This window comes from Dasypus novemcinctus, chromosome 1 (assembly GCF_030445035.2).
Source record: "Dasypus novemcinctus isolate mDasNov1 chromosome 1, mDasNov1.1.hap2, whole genome shotgun sequence".
Lineage (NCBI taxonomy): Eukaryota > Metazoa > Chordata > Mammalia > Cingulata > Dasypodidae > Dasypus > Dasypus novemcinctus.
This window is the reverse complement of record NC_080673.1, coordinates 115,493,394-115,510,569: the sequence shown is the minus strand read 5'-3', so window position 1 is coordinate 115,510,569 and position 17,176 is coordinate 115,493,394. Positions and strand designations below refer to the sequence as shown.

At 40.3% G+C, this 17,176-nt stretch overlaps 1 protein-coding gene across 2 annotated transcripts in view; it reads right to left on the bottom strand.

The window, feature by feature from the left end:
* Positions 1–3,077, bottom strand: part of ABCG2 (ATP binding cassette subfamily G member 2 (JR blood group)) — a 134,489-nt gene extending 131,412 nt beyond the window's left edge. Inside the window, exons 1-2 of one of the 2 annotated variants that reach the window (XM_058295678.1) lie at positions 2,481–2,597; positions 847–1,064 (exon numbers count right to left, since the gene is read on the bottom strand). The gene's annotated coding sequence lies outside the window, so the exon portion shown is untranslated. Of the gene's footprint in view, positions 1–846; positions 1,065–2,480 lie in introns of both variants that reach the window. The other variant, XM_058295671.2, reaches the window with a different exon arrangement.
* Between the last annotated feature and the right edge of the window lie 14,099 nt (positions 3,078–17,176).

Sequence of the window (17,176 nt, the reverse complement as noted above, 5' to 3'; positions counted from 1 at the left end):
CAAAAAGAGACACAGATTCCCAGTGTCGCTGACAAGAAAACAAGCAGACACAGGAGAACACACAGCGAATGGACACAGAGAACAGACAACTGGAGGGGAGGGTGAAAAAGGGGAGAGAAATAAAATAATAATAATAATAAAATAAAAATAAAATCTTAAAAAAAAAAAGATACCATTTGATCTGACAACTGAATAATGGGTAGAAGCCAGCCATAGAAAGACCTTAAGGGTAAACTTTAAAAGCAGAATCATAGCAAGTGCAAAGGACTAAAGCAAACTTTTTCTGTAAAGGATTAGATGGTAAATATTTGGGACTTTCTGTGCTAGATGGACTCTGTGGGAACTTCTCAATTCTTCTATTGTAGCAGGAAAGCAGCCTAGATAATATGCAAATAAATGAGCCTGACTACTCCAATGAAATATTTTTACAAAAATAGGTGTCAGGATGTACTGTGAAGTCACAGACACACTCAGCGCCATCTCCCAGACCTTCCTGCCCACCTCCTTTTCCCCTCTTGCTTGTTTGTGTCCAGGTGTGTGTTATGTTTACCCTCTTGTTTGTCTGCATGCAGGTGTTTGGTATGTTTCCATTTGTGTTTGTCTATATGCCAGTATTCAGTATGTTTCTATTTCACAAAAGACGGCAGATGGCTGGAGGAGATGTTAAATCTTAGCCAGCCCCAGCTACTTGCCAGGACGCAAAGGTTGCTGTTGGCAGACACATCCCTCCGCCCAGAGTGTACACAAGCCCAGCCTTCAGACCAACTGATGCAAAACAAGGTACACAGAGCTGTTATCCCCGACCCTGACCCTGATGTGTGCTGTTCGCCTCCCCAGGGTACCGACCTTGGTGAGATCTTTTCTCCTCTTCTTTTGGACTCCTTGGCTGTAGAAGTAATGAAGCAGTCACTTGCTGAAAGTCTGCTGTGCCTGAACCTGCGATCCCACGATGCAACATATAGCAACTCATTCCATTTTGATTTGGCCTGGGGCAGTAGTTTGCCAACCCATGGACTAGAGGTCACAGTTTGGAATATTCTAAGACTTGAAGGAAGCCCAGGGAACTAAGAACAAAATCGAGGATGGAGTGAGAGGGAACTGGAGAGAAGGCAGGCACCAGATCACATAGCACCTTGCCGACCACAATAAGGAGTGTGCTTTCTTCTCCTTCATCCATTTATTCACCACGCATCTCCCGAGAACTTACTAGGAGACACCGAGGGACTAAATAGGAGATAGGCTCAGTCCTAGACCTCATAGAGCTCTGATCTGGATGACCAGAGGCATAAGCCAATAAGTCTTACTACAGTATCCTATTTTCTATCTGTCCTGGCATGTCCTCCATTCATTCCATCACCTGAATCATGGGAGTCCTGCTTGATACTTTACCCCTCTTGCCTTAGCTCAAGCCCTTATTTCCCTCCAAGACTATTGCAGCAGTCTCCATAAAGGTCTCAGTCTTTAGCCTCACCTCCACCGCTAACTAATGCATGACCTTAGGCAGGAACTGACCTCTGATCCTCAGTTTCCTCAACCGTAAAAGTCCTACTGCACTGGGCACCTGTGATGATTAAATGAGATCTTGCATGCAAAGGGTTTTGCGAAGAGCCTGGCACAATAACTATTAGCCACTATTGTTAATCCTTTGTTTTCCCTGTGAATATAGATATTTAATGCCATAGATATTTAATGAAACAGTGAGGAATCTGAGAGAAAAAGAAAGGGGCCTGATAACCAAGAAAATGAATAATTAGCTTCCAAATAATGGAGAATCGGTTATACCTATAAATCTTACAGCCTCACAAGGAGGAAGAAATCAGTTCTTTTCCTAGCATTTATAATTTTCAATTGAAGCTGAAATGTTCAAAACTGACCACTAACCACACCAGTCGAGGCACAATGTGGGCATTTAATCCTAGAATTACAAAAATTACAAAAAGATTTCTGACTCAGCTCAAAGTAGCCTAGGCAATCTAAGGAACAGCCCATCTTCTCTCACTTGGGGCACGCTGGCTTATTGCCTCTAGGAACTGTTTAATGGAAACCCTAAAACTCAGGGATATTGCATCAAAGTAGGTATGACCGTGACAGGAATATTTTCTGATCTTCCTTTCAGGTGCTCTACTTAAGTCATATGCTCGGCCATCTGTGACTACTTGCATCTCTCATCCTTCTGAAAAAAAAAGGAATGAGTTTAAGCCCTTGTTACTCAAGGTTGAGATCCACAGACCAGCAACACTGAGGTCACTTGGGAGCCTTTTGGAAATACAGATGTCAGGCCCTATCTAGAGACCTACTGAATTCTGCAGAGCCTGTTTTCAACAGATCTCCAGGTGATTCATACATGGAAGTTTAAGAAGTACTGGTATAAGGGACACATTCACTGTTAAAAGCACATAACAAAAAAGAATCAAGAGGTGATTTGTTACTCAGTGTGAACAGGTGAGAAATAAACATACAAAAATAAATTAACAACTCACCTCAATTGTGAAGTGTGATGTTGAAGGAAAAGCAAGCACAGGTTTTGCTCCAGAAGGCAGTGATGACCTTGAGAAGATTTCTACACTTAGTGATCGTAGAGAGATGTCAACCAAGATCTATTCCTATTAGGCAAATACCTATCAAGGAGCCTCCCTTCCTGCCAGCTCTCAGAGGAGAGGAGAAAGGATCAGAGAGGAAAACTTTCCAGCCTCAGGGCAAGCTCGTGTTGCTATCAGAAGGAGTTTAGGCTTTCCAAGTAAACTAGTCCAGTGTAAATATTCAGGATGAAATTAACAACTCTCTTATCTCTTTGAGTTCTTCTTTTTCTTAGGTTAGTTGGTTATAACCCACATTTCTTTCTCGACCTCTGGGATTCAAACAGACAGTCTAGTGCCTCCAAACAGCTTGGGATCCTTTTTTGGAGTTCCTGGCAAGAGGATGGAAAAAGGAGGAAATCCACGTGTCTGAGAGATATTTTTGTATCTTTCTCTTTGAGCAAGAGAATCCTGATGATTCTTCTTCTTCTGCTCTAACGGCACTTTATTCAGGAAACAGAAAGGTCAAAACAAATTCTAGCAAATGGTTTGGCTCTGTATAAACTTCCTGTGTCTTGCTAGCTCTGACGTAACTGGTGGTCTCCTATCGCAGGCCCTGCCTTCTAGCAAAAAAGTACAAGCAGGAAGATGACACAGTTTTGGAAAAAAAAGAGAACAAAACCAAAGCAACCACAGTTAGATTTCACTGCAAAGGCCCACCAGAGATTTAAAGAGAATAGAGAAGTTGTGTTTGGAATATGCTACCTCTCCAATCTTCTCCTTTCCTAAAGCAGAAGTATAGGATATTAGAACTGTATTAAATAGGCATTTCATGTTCTGAAAACATGATAGATGCCAAGCAAAGGACGACATTTATTAATAGCTTCTGGGTCCATTATTTTTTTTTAAGTGTTTTTTTTTTGGCTCTAATCTTTACCAGCCCTGACAAGTTTAACTCAAGCCTTTCCAACTATGAAATAGTGATAATAATGGCTTCCTAAAAAACTCATCATGATACTTTCTTTCAAGAGATAATGAAATACTGATTACTAAACTTGCCATGGTCTAAAATCTCTTTAAGTCTCAATTCTTATTCTTCTCTCTGTTGTGAGTACCTAGCAGAGTTTAGGCATTCAATAAATACTAAAATGAAAGTTTTAAAAATCGTGAAGATGTTAAAAAATTGCACCCATACCTTGAAAATATTTGCTATTGTAGAGGAAGTAGAGAGATGTTTTAGATAGTGGTTTCCCGGGTTTTTAATGTGAGGCTCACTTTTTAACTGGGAGGAGGGGCTCTTCCTTTATGGTACTAATTGCACTTTAAGTACCTTTGAAGAGAAATTACAGAATGCCAAGAACGACATAGATAAGTCATTAAAAATAGATATGCATTTTAATCACAAAACACGAATCGTCACACATTTGAAATATGCATGAGATGATTATTCAGCCAGAAAGAAAACATCGTTCTGCTCTACCTTTTGAATTCATGTCTCATTCTTACCTTTCAAAGGGAGAAGAAGAGCTAGTATTTACTGGCACCCACCAAGTTCCAGTGAGTATTCTAATCTCATCCTATTCTTTAAGATAAATATAAATGGGTGCAAAAACTATTTATATGATAGTATTGTTGCCCTGTGTGATTATTTTGCTAGTTATTGTGCAATTAACTATTCCAGAGGTTTTCCTATGTGGTTATATGCATAAATAGGTACATAGAGAAACAGTTTTTTTGTGTGTATATTTTTAACAAATCAAAGAGTGTATATCCTCTGTGTTAATTAGCAACTTGCTTTTTACATTTAACGTGTCTTGGAGATTTTTCTTTGTCAAGAGAGTACATATATCCTCATTTGTTCTTTTTTTTTTTAGGTACCGAGGGCCAGGGAATGAACCCCGGATCTCAAATATGGGAAGCCAGCACTCAACCACTGAGCCACAACAGCTCCCCTGAGTTGGTTTTATCTTTTGTTTTGCTTGTTGTTTGTTGGGGAACCTAACCCAGGGCCTCTCATGTGGGAAACAGGCACTCAACAGCTTGAGCCACGTCCACGCCCCTCTTATTCTTATTAACTGCTGCCAGGTATTTACTAGAGCAAAGCATGTGTGAATTATACTAGGATAGTTGTGCAATTGTTTGTACATAAGCAAAGTCTGCAGTGAGGGCAGGGGAATGGGACACAGACCAGGGTAAAATTACAAACTTCCTAATCAATGATACCTTTTAAAGAAGTTCAGGCAGAGTGGGAAACAAAATTTGTTTTGCTTATTGTTTTTGTTTGTTCAGGAACCAAACCCAGGGCCTCCCATGCGGGAACCAGGTGCCCAACCATTCGAGCCATATCCACTCCTCCAAATACACTTTTTTTCCTGAGGTACCAGGACCAGGACCTCATATGTGGGAAGCTGGCGCTCAGCTCCCCTGAGTTGGCACCCTCATTTGTTTTATTCATTATTTGTGTGTTTGTTTGTTTGTTTTATTGTCTGCTTATTGTTTATTTTTTGCTCATTGTCTATTTTTTTTTTCTCTTTAGGAAGCACCAGGAACCAAACCCAGGACCTCCCCTGCCGGGTGGCAGGTGCTCAACTGCTTGAGCCACATCCGCTCCCTGCTCTTTTGTTTTGTTCATTTGCTCCTTGTCTGCTCATTGTTTGCTTGATGTTTGTTTGTTTTCTTTAGGAGTCACTGGGAAACAACCTTGGGACCTCCCATGTGGGAGGCAGGCATTCCACTACTTGAGCCACATCTGTTTCCCACCAAATATACATTTAAGTATAATTGAAATATATATATATATAAATAAACTTAGCTCTAGAGACATCTAGACACTAAAGGCAGGACAGACAATCCTAGGAATTGGGCACCCTGTCAGTGGGCCTTACCTTGGAATAGATAACCTATCCCCCAGTGTAACGAAGTTAGACTCATTTATACTTTTCCTACACATGACTCTTATGACCCTTTTATTCGAACCTATAGTTAGCACTGTACTTGTTAAATATACATCCTAGAAACTTAAATCTTCAGTCTGTTCCTATGCCGATTGAGCCCTGAATCTCAGCAGACTTGCAGCCAATACCTATCTCCAGTTCATTGGACTCACCCAGGACAACTAATAAAAGGATGATGATGGACAACACCCATCTCAGAAAGCAGAGACTGCACGCAAGACAGTTCCATCCACCTGCCCCTTGGGATCGAAGCCCCCTCTCAGTCAGAAGCAGAGTGGGTATCAGCATCCCCAAATCCTCATGATTGAGGAATGAACAAACATTAAGTGGGAATGCAACTATGGACTAAAGTAGATTTACTATTATTCTAGTAATGGAAGAACTTGTAACAATGATCTAAGGACAGTGGCCACCAGAGGTTCTGAGAGGAGGGAGAGGGAAGAAGAGGTATAACAAGGGGCATTTTTGGAACATTGGAATTGTTCTGCGTGACATTGCAATGACGGATACAGGCCATTACACATTTTATAAAAGCCTATAAAATTGTGTGGTGCAAATTTTAAACCATAATGTAAACTGTCGACCATGGTTAGTAGCAATACTTCAATATGTATTCATCAATTGTAACAAATGTACCACACTAGTGAGAGATTCTGTTAATGGGGAAAAGCGTGGGAAAGGAAAGGGGTGAAGTATATGGGAATCCCCCTATATTTTTTATGTAAATTCATATAATTTAAAGCTTCTTTAAAAATAAAATAAAAAGTTTTTAAAAATATTCTGGGGTTAGCGGGTATAGCTCAGTTGTTGAGTGCTGCTTTGCACGCACAAGGTCCCAGGTTCAATTCCCAGGACTGCCTTTATATAAATGTAGAAAACTAACTGACCATTATTCTAAGGATCAGCTAGACACTGTCAGGGAGGGAAAGGGAGTATAAGATGTGGTCCCTTGTCTTCCAGGAGCTGAGATGGAGGCTGGGCAGACAACACTAGCACACATGATTTAGTGTTGGCTGGATGCTATGTTGGTTCAGGCTGCAAGCAGTTGGAGAAGAGAAAGCCCAGCTTGGAATGAAGCAGATGGTGGGCATTGGGTCCGAGTTGGCCAAAGAGACACAGTAAACTATTAGCAAAGCTCAGAGCTCTTATGAGTTGCATTTATTCCAATATAATAAATGTTAGATGAATCCTTCCTAAGAAGGAAGGGAGAAAGGAACTAGAACCTAAATCCTACCAATAGGAGTATGGTTAAATCAAGCACAGCACTTGCATGGAATATTATGCAGCAGGTCAACGAACGAAATAGAAATGTATGTAGTCTGTTGACAGAGACAGATTTTCAAGGCATAGTAAGTGTAAATAGCAAGTTGCTAATTAACACAGAGCATATATTTTTATTTGTGTTTGAAGAAACAGACCAAACTATGCATTTCTACATGTACCTATCTATGTATATAATCACATAAAAATTTAAAAAAAAAAATCCTCTGGAAAGCTATGACTCAAACTGGCCACTGTTTTTGGGAAATGGTATGAGATTGGGAGGTAGGGATGCTCGTTGAAAATATACATCTCTATTGTTTAAGTACTTCACAGTCTGTATTAATATTCACATATTTCCTTATTTCTCTTGGAGTAAAAGCCTTCACAGTGCGATTCCCCCTGTGGGGGTTTGGAGCTGTATGTACCCCAGAAAAGCATGTTCTTAAACTTAACCCATTCTGTGGGCGTGAAGCCATTGGAAACAGGAGCTGTTCATGAGGCTGCTTCAGCTAAGGTGAGTCCTACCTACCTAAGTCAAGATGGGTCTTCACCCTATTACTGGAGTCCTTTATAAGCAGAATGAAATTCAGAGAGAGAGAGAGAAAAGCGCAGAGTCAGCAACCAGAAGCCAGACACCAGGCTCTCTGGCCAAGGTCAGTGGCAAGGATCACTGGTAGCCAGCCTCAGAATGGCAGTTTGAGAAAGAAGCATAGCCTTACTGGAACCTCACTTTTAGAATGCTCCTAGCCTCAAGCCATGAACCAATAAAATCCCATCGTTTAAGCCAACCTATTGCATGGTATTTGCTTAAGCAGCCAAGGAAAACTAAGACACCACCCCCTTCTCTGATCTTACCTTCTACTATTCTTTCTTTACTCATTGCAGTCAGACCTATCTCCTTGCTATGCCTCAAATATCCATGTATTGACCCACCTCAGGGCCTTTGCACTGGCTTTCTTTGTCTCTGTTTATCCACATGGTTTGTTCCTTCTCTTCCTTCAAGTTGTGCCTCAAATCTTAACTTCTCAGTGAGGCCTACTCTGACTTCCCAATTCAAAATTACTATCCCCTCTACTAGTATTCCTGATCTGCCTTATTTTTGTTCATAGTACTTAACACTTTCTAACATACTATGTAATTTACTTGTTTATTATGTTTGTTTTCCTCTTTCCAATAGAACGTGAGCTGTATGAGGGCAGGAAATTTTGTTTGCTCTGTTCATTGATGTATCCTTAGTGCCTAGAATTATGCCTTGTATACAGGAGGTGCCTGTAAAATGCATCAATCAATTCAAAAATCTTCATAAGAATATACTCCTGCAATCCCTGAATATTATTAAAAATCAAGGATATATATATAACTACCAATCTCACAAACAAAAAGGTAGAACAAATAAAATGTGAAACTCCTGAGTTCTGTGGAGCAAGGTTCAAAAACCTGTGACTCAGGAATCTGATGTGGCTAAAGTAGTTGAGCCACTGCTTCCCACATGGGAGGTCCTGGGTTCAGTTTCCAGTGCCTTCTAAAAAAAGAACAAAAACAAGCAACAAGCAAACAAATGGAAAAAGCAACACGGGGGAGTCTATGTGGCTCAGCGGTTGGGCACCTATTTCCCATATAGAAGGTTCGGGATTCAATCTCTGGTTCTTGGTACCGGGTACAAAAACAAAAACAAAGCCTCTGGCTCAAAGCTAAATAAGACAGAGCTCCCAGAATGTCCAACAGTGCATGTTATCTTACCCTGGAATTTTTCAAGCAACTAAGAATAAACCTACCACTCCTAGTAAACTCTGGGAAATTTCTAACTACTTCTTTAGTAAGGCAAAAAGCCAATGAAGGTCCCTTATCATTTCTAGTAAGGGAAGCATTGTACAAAGGGTGAAGAGTCATAACAAAAATCATGCTTATTAATTCTTGAAGGCCCCCTTTATTTCTTTCAGAAAACGTGTATCCCTAAGAATACAGATGGAATTTATTCCTAAATCTTCTTTCAGGTGATATTTAACTCTTTGGTAAACTACCAGCTTTGTTCCCTACCTCAAAGAGCAGTTAAATCCTTTAATTTGAGATAAGTTTGATCAGAATCAGATGCATGGAAGATGGGAGGAAGCAACAAATTAACCAGGTGGGGAGGTAGAGAAAGGGAGCCCTAGGCAAATATTTTTCCCATTCTTATTTTTTTCACTGGCTTTAACCATTAGTCGGCGCCTCTGAGAAGCAGTAATAGAGCTGATGTCTGAGTTTAGCCATTTGAAAGCCGTGAAGGGTGTTTACTATTTCAAACTTGTTTTGTTTTCCAAAAAGTGTCAGTTTATAATGGAGTCTTCAAAATTCCCTAGAATGAATCCATACAAACTTGCGATAATATATTTCAATATTCTAGGATATGGACAAAGTAGTCCAAATTTTCTTTAAGGCTGAGAAGGAAGCCCAAGGCTTAGCAATTGTTTACCAACAGTCAAAAATTCTATGCTACTACATATCTTTATTATCAAAACTCACGATTATTATTATGTTCCTCAGCACTTATGGTTTTGGTTTCTCATTTTGCCAGTCACGTTAGTAACTTCTCAGGGTTGAGAACTATGTCTTAGGACTTTTGTAGTCCAACAGTGCTTATTGTGGCGCCAGTCACACAGTAATTATTTTATCAAAGCTTTCTAGTCGGCACTATAAACCAAATGAGAATATAAACCAAACCTACAGACATTATGGAAAATGAAACCACACTTGTGGCAGAACTTTAAAATGCTCAATCTATGCAAGGGCTTCTTCAAAAATTTAAAAGCCAACTGCCACAGCAGGAAATTGGTAACCCTCACAGATTCTCATTTTTATCTCCTCACACTTGTTATGTACTGAACAGATGATACAAGAAGCTCTAGGACAATGAAGCTCAAATCAAAGCAAGTATTTGTATTGTACAGACTAACCCCACCTCTTTATTGCCTGGTGTAGTTGTGTGGGTGTTTACGAATGTTTAGAGTTGGCAAAATCATCCAGGTGTAGTACAGTTTATGATTACCATCTGATCAGCTTGATGGAGAAGAGAGATTCTCAGGAGGGCAGCCATGCCTGGGTTTTCCTTTTTTACAAGGCTCCCGATCCAGACAACAAATGCAGCAAACTTTATATATTTATATAATGATGCATTTATATGTTTATATATATCTTTTACAGCAGAGAGGGCAAGGGAAAGTGGCATAAAGGAAGGAAAGATTTTAAAATAGGGTTAATTAGAAAGAATCAATGTGTGCCAACAAGAGAGGAACGTGGCATAAATTGTGTTATATGATACCAGCATTAGGAAATTAAAAATCAATGGTCTATAGTGATCCATGACATATGCATAAAGTTATATTAAGTAAAGAAAATCAAAGCTAAAGTCACATGAATGTATATATACTGATTTTGAAATGTTAAATAAATTATGTACAGATATGGCAGAGATTGCAAATTTGGAAAGAAAAAATTAAGATTTTAATGTTATTAGCTTTCTTGTTTGTAAGTTTACTAATAGCTGTCAATGATTATTTAAATCAATGAGGGAGACATATGAGAATATTAGTGAGAAATTCAGACAGGCAGAAAGAGAGAGAGTAAAGAAAGAATAAGAAAAGCAGTGAGAACGAAAAAAAAGGCACATAGGGGAGGGAGGGAAAAAAGCCACAGAGAGAAAGATTTACTGAAAAAGCAAAACTGACATGTAGAAAGACAGAAAGTAATGGCAGAAATAGGCTATGCATGTTGTGTATTCACATTATATGTCTCACAAACCCACAGGGTATTATCATCTCCATTTTGTGAATGAGGAAACTGAGTCCTACCATGGGTTAAATAACTTGCTCAAGGCCACTCAGCTAGTAAGAGATGGGGCAGGACTGAACCAGGCTGACCAGCTCCAGACTTCACACTCTTCAGTATCATGTCCTGCTGTCTCTTAAGCCACATGTCAACATTTCAGAATGTACGTTTCCATCATCCTCTGAAATAGTGACAACAGATCCAGCTACCTAACACAGATTTATTTCTGACATCCCAACATTTTTTTCTGCCTTTGTCTTTATAAAGTTTATTCTTTCAAAAATGTTTTATTTTGAAGTACTTTCCAGTATCAAAGACACGTACAAAAATAATACAAACACCATGTAGAGACCTCCAGCGTGTCCCCTCCAAATACCCAGATCTACCAATTACAACATTTTGCTGCTTTAGCCTTATCATTCTATCTATCCATCCGTCAATCTATCACTTCATTTTCTGAACACTTTTTGAGTGAAATTTGTATACATCATGCTTTTTGAACACTTATTACTGCCATGTACATTTCCTAAGAACAAGGGTATTCACCCATGTAGCCACCTTAAGTGCACATGTCAAATTAAAGAAATTTTATATTGATATAAAACTTATTATAATCTATAATCCAATTTTTTCATATGTCCTAAAAAATCCTCTTGAGCCTTTTCTCCTCCCTTGTTAGATCCCATCTATGATCACATACTGCATTTACTTTTTTAATATACTTTTTAATTTAAAAAAAGATATTAGATTACATAAATGTTACACAAAAAATATAGAAGATTCCCATATGCCCCGCTCCCTAGCCCTCCCACATTTTCCTGCATCAACAACTTCCTTCGTTAGTGTCGTACATTAGTCACAATTGATGAACACATCTTGGAGCATTGCCACTAAGCGATGACTATGGTTTACATTGTAGTTTACATTCTCTCCCACACATTTTTGCAGGTTATTACAAGATATACAATGGCCTGTATATATCATTGCAGTATCATTCAGGATAACTCCAAAATCCTGAAAATACCCCCAAATTACCCCTATTTTTCCCTCTCCCTCCCCTCAGAACCTTCAGTGGCTGCTGCCTCCACATCTGTGATAAAAATTCTTCCATTGCTAGGATCACTAGAACAACTCTAAGTCTATTCTAGTCCATTGTCCATTCCCCAATCCTGAGGATTCTGTGATAGTTATGCCCTCTCCAACTCTAATTGAGAGGGGGCTTAGGTCCCATGGGGCAGATGGATGGGACTATCTTGCTTGCAGTTGCAGACTCTCTCTGTTCTTTGAGATGGTTGTCAGTCATGGTCTCTTTGTTAGTTGCCCTGGGTGAGTCCAATGAACTGGAGTGTGGGTGTTTCAAGTCTATTGAGATCATGAACAGCCCAAAGATTTAAGTCTCTTGGACATAAAACTAGCTATAGGTTCATATAGAAGAGCAGCAGAACCATGTGTAGGGAAAACATAACTGAGTCCATCTCTATCACACTGGGGAGCATAAATTCCAAAGTAGAGCCCACTGGCAGGGTGCCAAACCCCTGAGCTATCTGCCCTGCCTATAGTATCTGGATGTCTTCAGAGCCTTCAGAGGCCCAACTATTTGGGGTAATATTGACTTTGGTAGTCAATGAGTTTCTGTGGAGATGTACGTAAGCATAACTTCTGCAATCACCTCCCGACTCAGTTTAAAGTCTCTTAGCCATATAAACTTATTTGTCTTTAATCTTTCTCCCTTTTGGTCAAGGTCCCAGCCTGTGGGGAAGTAATGCAATTACATGCTGAGTTTTGTCTTAGAAAGAGGCCACATTTGAGAAAGAAGAAGGCTATTAGGAGATATGTTTAGGCATCCTATTAATACTTATTGCATTTAATTATCATTGGCTCTATTGTTGCTCTGTCTTGTTTATTTTACTGTGGGAACACAACTTTTCCATTTTAACGCTCCCAGGCATACCATTCTGTGGGATTAATCACATGCACAACGTTGAGGTACCTCACCCCGTTCCATTAGTAAAACATCCCCATCTCCCCAGCAGAAACCCTGCACCCATTATGCATTAACTCCCCACTCCCCCTGCCCCATTCCCCTGACAACCTGCACTCTACTTTCTGTCTCTATGAGCTAGCATATTCTCCAGTAGTTTATTTGTAGTACCATAGGGCTAAAATTTAACATCCTAAATCTATAATGATCTTGTTTGCTTTGATTACAACTTAACTTCAATAGGATACACCAATTATGTTTGTAAATCCTCTGACTGCCCACTTTCATGTAGTTCTTGTCACAGATTGTTTCTATACATTGAGTTCAAAACCACTGATTTATCATCACATTTTTTGCATTTGCCTTTCAGCTCCCATAGGAAGTAAAAAGTGGAGTTACAAACCCTAAATACTAGAGTACTGGCATTTATATTTACCCATGCAATTATCTTTACTGGAGATCTTTATTTCTTCATGTGGTCTCAATCTATTGTCTATTCTTTCATTTCAACCAGCAAAACTCTCTTTAGCATCTTTTTTTTTTTAAAGATTTATTTCTCTACCCCACCCCACCCCACCCTGATTGTCTGTTCTCTGTGTCTATTTGCTGTATCTTCTTTGTCCGCTTCTGTTATTGTCAGTGGCATGGGAATCTGTGTTTCTTTTTGTTGCGTAATCTTGTTGTGTCAGCTCTCCATGTGGGCGGAGTAATTCCTGGGCAGGCCACACTTTCTTTCCCGCTGGACGGCTCTCCTTACCGGGCGCACTCCTTGTGCGTGGGGCTCCCCTATGCGGGGACACCCCTGCATGGCAGGGCACTCCTTGCACACATCAGCACTGCGCATGGGCCAGCTCCACATGGATCAAGGAGGCCCAGGGTTTGAACCATGGACCTCCCATGTTGTAGACGGATGCCCTAACCACTGGGCCAAGTCCGCTGCTGCTTTAGCATCTCTTGTACAGCTGGTCTAGTAGCAATGAACTCTCTCAGCTTTTGTTTATCTCTCCCTCATTTTTGAAAGACTGTTTTGCTGGATATGGCATTCTTGGTTGGCAATTCTTTGCTTTTCGCACTTTAAATATGTCATCCCATTGACTCCAAGTGAAACAGGCTAGATAGAGAATCAACAGATGGGTCCAAGTGGACATTGATACCCCAGGATGGCTGCTGGAACCACCCCCACCCACCCCCCGCCCCACCCCACCCCCACACAAGATTCTGCTATTTGGGATGAGATTTCCTCTGGAAACTAGGAGAAGCCCTGGATATTCTCCAGGAGCATTATCATTGGGCCCTCCTGGGGAATTGATTGGTGGGGTAATCAATCAAAACAGCAAACAGCTGGGACTCCTCCCGTCTCACTAGCAAAGGGCCAGAGTAATTAACGGCTTAAAAAGCAAGCACAAAGGCTTTTTACCTCTTGCCTTCACCCTGTCCTGGTGCCTGTTCCAGAGCCAGTCCTTGTGCCTGTTCCTGCCCTCTGCACCCTACTCTTGCCATTTTCCCCCTCCCATGATGGCCACACACGTAAAACCTGGGCATTTATAATCTATAGTGGGAAACTGTAGTCTGTAAATCAGCCCTCTTTATCACTTTTCAGCAACTTCCTCTCTACTTGGGACCCATGATCTGTTATTTTCTCCCATTTCTCTTCCCTCCCTGCCTTAATAAATTACTGGCCTAACTAACCCAATGTGCTCTTGAAATTCATTTCTGCAGCGTACTCAAGAACCTCAAAATCAGGTTACACATGGCTTTTTATGAGAAATCAGCACTTAATCTTATTGAAGCTCCCTTGTATATGACATGTGTCTTCTCTCTTGCGACTTTCAGCATTCTCTTTTTATCTTTGGCCTTCGATAGTTTAAATATAATATGCCACAGCACAGGTATATTTCTGTTTATCCTGTTTGAAGTTTGTTGAGCATCTTGAATGTGTATATTTGTGTCATTTGTTAAATTTGGGGAAGTTTTCAGCCATTATTTCTTTGAATTCTTTTTTTAAGATTTATTATTTATTTATTTTCCCTCCCTCCCCCCTCCCTCCCCCGGGCCCAGTTGTCTGCTCTCTGTGTCTATTTGCTGTGTGTTCTTCTGTGACCACTTCTATCCTTATCAGCGGCACCGGGAATCTGTGTTTCTTTTTGTTGCATCATCTTGTGTCAGCTCTCCATGTGGTGCGTGCCATTCCTGGGCAGGCTGCACTTTCTTTAATGCTGGATCACTCTCCTTACAGGTGCACTCCATGTGCGTGGGGCTCCTCTATGCGGCGGACACCCCTGCGTGGCCGGGCACTCCTTGGGCGCATCAGCACTGTGCATGGGCCAGCTCCACATGGGTCAAGGAGGCCCGGGGTTTGAACCGCAGACCTCCCATGTGGTAGGCGGATGCCCTATCCATTGGGCCAAGTCCGCTTCTCATCTTTGATTATTCTTGTTGTCCCTTTCACTCTTTCTTCTCCTTCCGCATTGGTATACTTGATGGTGTCCCACAGGTTCCTCAGGCTCTGTTAAATTTTCTTCATTCATTTTTCTTTCTGCTCCTCAGACTGGATGATTTCAATTGTCTTCTCTTCAAATTCACTGATTCTTTCAACCAGCTGTTGAAATTTCCTAGGAAATTTTAACTTTGTTACTGTGGTCTTCAGCCCTGTTTGGTTCCTTTTCACAGTTTCCATCTCTCTATTGATATTCTCTTTGTATTCATCTCTCATTTTCCTGATGTCCTTTAGTTCTTTGTCCATCTTTTCCTTTAGCTGTTTGAGCATGATTGGGACCATTTTACAAAGTCTTTGTCTAGTGTGTCCCAGGTCTGTTCCTCCTCATTAATGATTTCTAATGCTTTAATCTTCTTCTTTGCTTGGGCTATCATTTCCTGTTTTGTTTTTTAATCTTTTGTTGAAAGCTGGACACGTTCATGTTTTAATGTGTTATCAATGGAATTTAAACCTTGAAACATCTGTGCCTTAGCTTGTAATCCAGCTAACGTTATGACAGATATGACAGAGCTTTCCTTGAATGTCTGGAACAAAAAAAGGAAAAAAGAAAACACCTTTCCCAGTCTTTGCAAATTGATCTGTGTGTGTGCTCTCCTTCAGGGTTTATCCATATGAGTTTAGAGAATAGCTTGAGATCAAAGCATAGGAAGCTCCTTGATGCTTTCTGGGCATGGGTCTTGTCTTGGGCCTGTGAGTGTGATCCTATAATTCCGCCATTCAAATGTCCCCCCCCCCCCCCCCATTACAAAAGTTTCCTCATGGTCCTAAGCACTGCACTGTATATCTTACAGCTAGCAACTCCTTACCCCAGGCAGCCATGACTTGACTGCCTTCTCACCACACATTCTGAAGAACTCTGTGAGCTGCCTTTTACATGCAGGGCGAGTTCTGGGATGGCAACACTGCAATGAGTATTCTGTTCATTCTCTACTGATACCAGTATCTGGTGATACTGCCACCAGACAGACTGGGCCAGACCTACGTGCTCTCTGTATGATGCTCCTTCTGGAACTGATTAAGCTGGTGAGGGGATGAAGGAGAGTTCAGCCAGGGTAATATGAAATCCTACCATTTTTAACATGCCTTTTAAAAAACTTGACATTCACCCTGTTACCGCAATCTTTTAAAATTGTTTTCTAGTTTTGAGAAAGATTATTTCTGCTAGTTCTTGCTGGTTGTTCAAAGCTTTTGTAGGGGGGTGAAGCCCTGCAGCTACTCACTCCATCTTGATGGAGGACAAGTTTATTTTTTGAGTAAATATTTGTTTCTCCAAGGAATTCTGAAGTTTTCCATACATGCTCTTCATGTACACCAAAAAGCATGGTAGAACACATTTGTTCATTCCTTCCTTCGCTCAACAAATCAAGGGCTTACTCTGTGCAGGAATGTAATGGGTAGGGTATATATAACTGAACAAAACATACCTAGCCCTTGCCCTGAAAGAACTTAGTCAAGTAACATATAGCATATAACTTAGAAGCCAGTTTACTGGCCTGATATCTAACAAACTGAGCAATCTTGAATACATAGGAGTTAGATTAGAAAACTATTCTGTCTCTAGGAACTTCCAGGCAGGGATTTTCTATAATGATCTGGGCTAGTCTTTTGCACTAGACATGCTTCTCATACTCCTCTGATACTTAAGAGCAGGTTTCACATCAGGGAAATATCACAGTGTAAGGACATTCTTGGCAGAACCTAAGAAGACTCTTAGATTCTTATCTTATAACTTTGTCATTGATTTTACTCAAAGCACTATTGTGGGGATGGGTTTGTCATACTTCATCAGGTCAAGCATAACTTGTAAGAAACTATTGAACAAGATCTTAAGACAGAAATGCTGGGCCCATTTACTCAAGTGGATTGTAACTGAAAAAAATCTGAAGGTTTTGTACCTTTCAGTGACAGTGATTTTAATTCTATAACTTTTGGAAGGATGTACTCTCAAATTTTAAGATAAGGCTCAGGAATATGATATAAACTCACTATTTTAAGTATGTTGTTTATGCATTCAAAACTTTTCTGTCACTTACTAGGTGTCAGATTGTGTGCTAAGTGTTAGGATTACATTAAGGAAAAAAACCTAGTCCTGCTCTTGAGGAATTCAGTCTAAAATAAGGATTATAATACAAGAGTTAGGGTAGAGGTAAGCATTGGATAT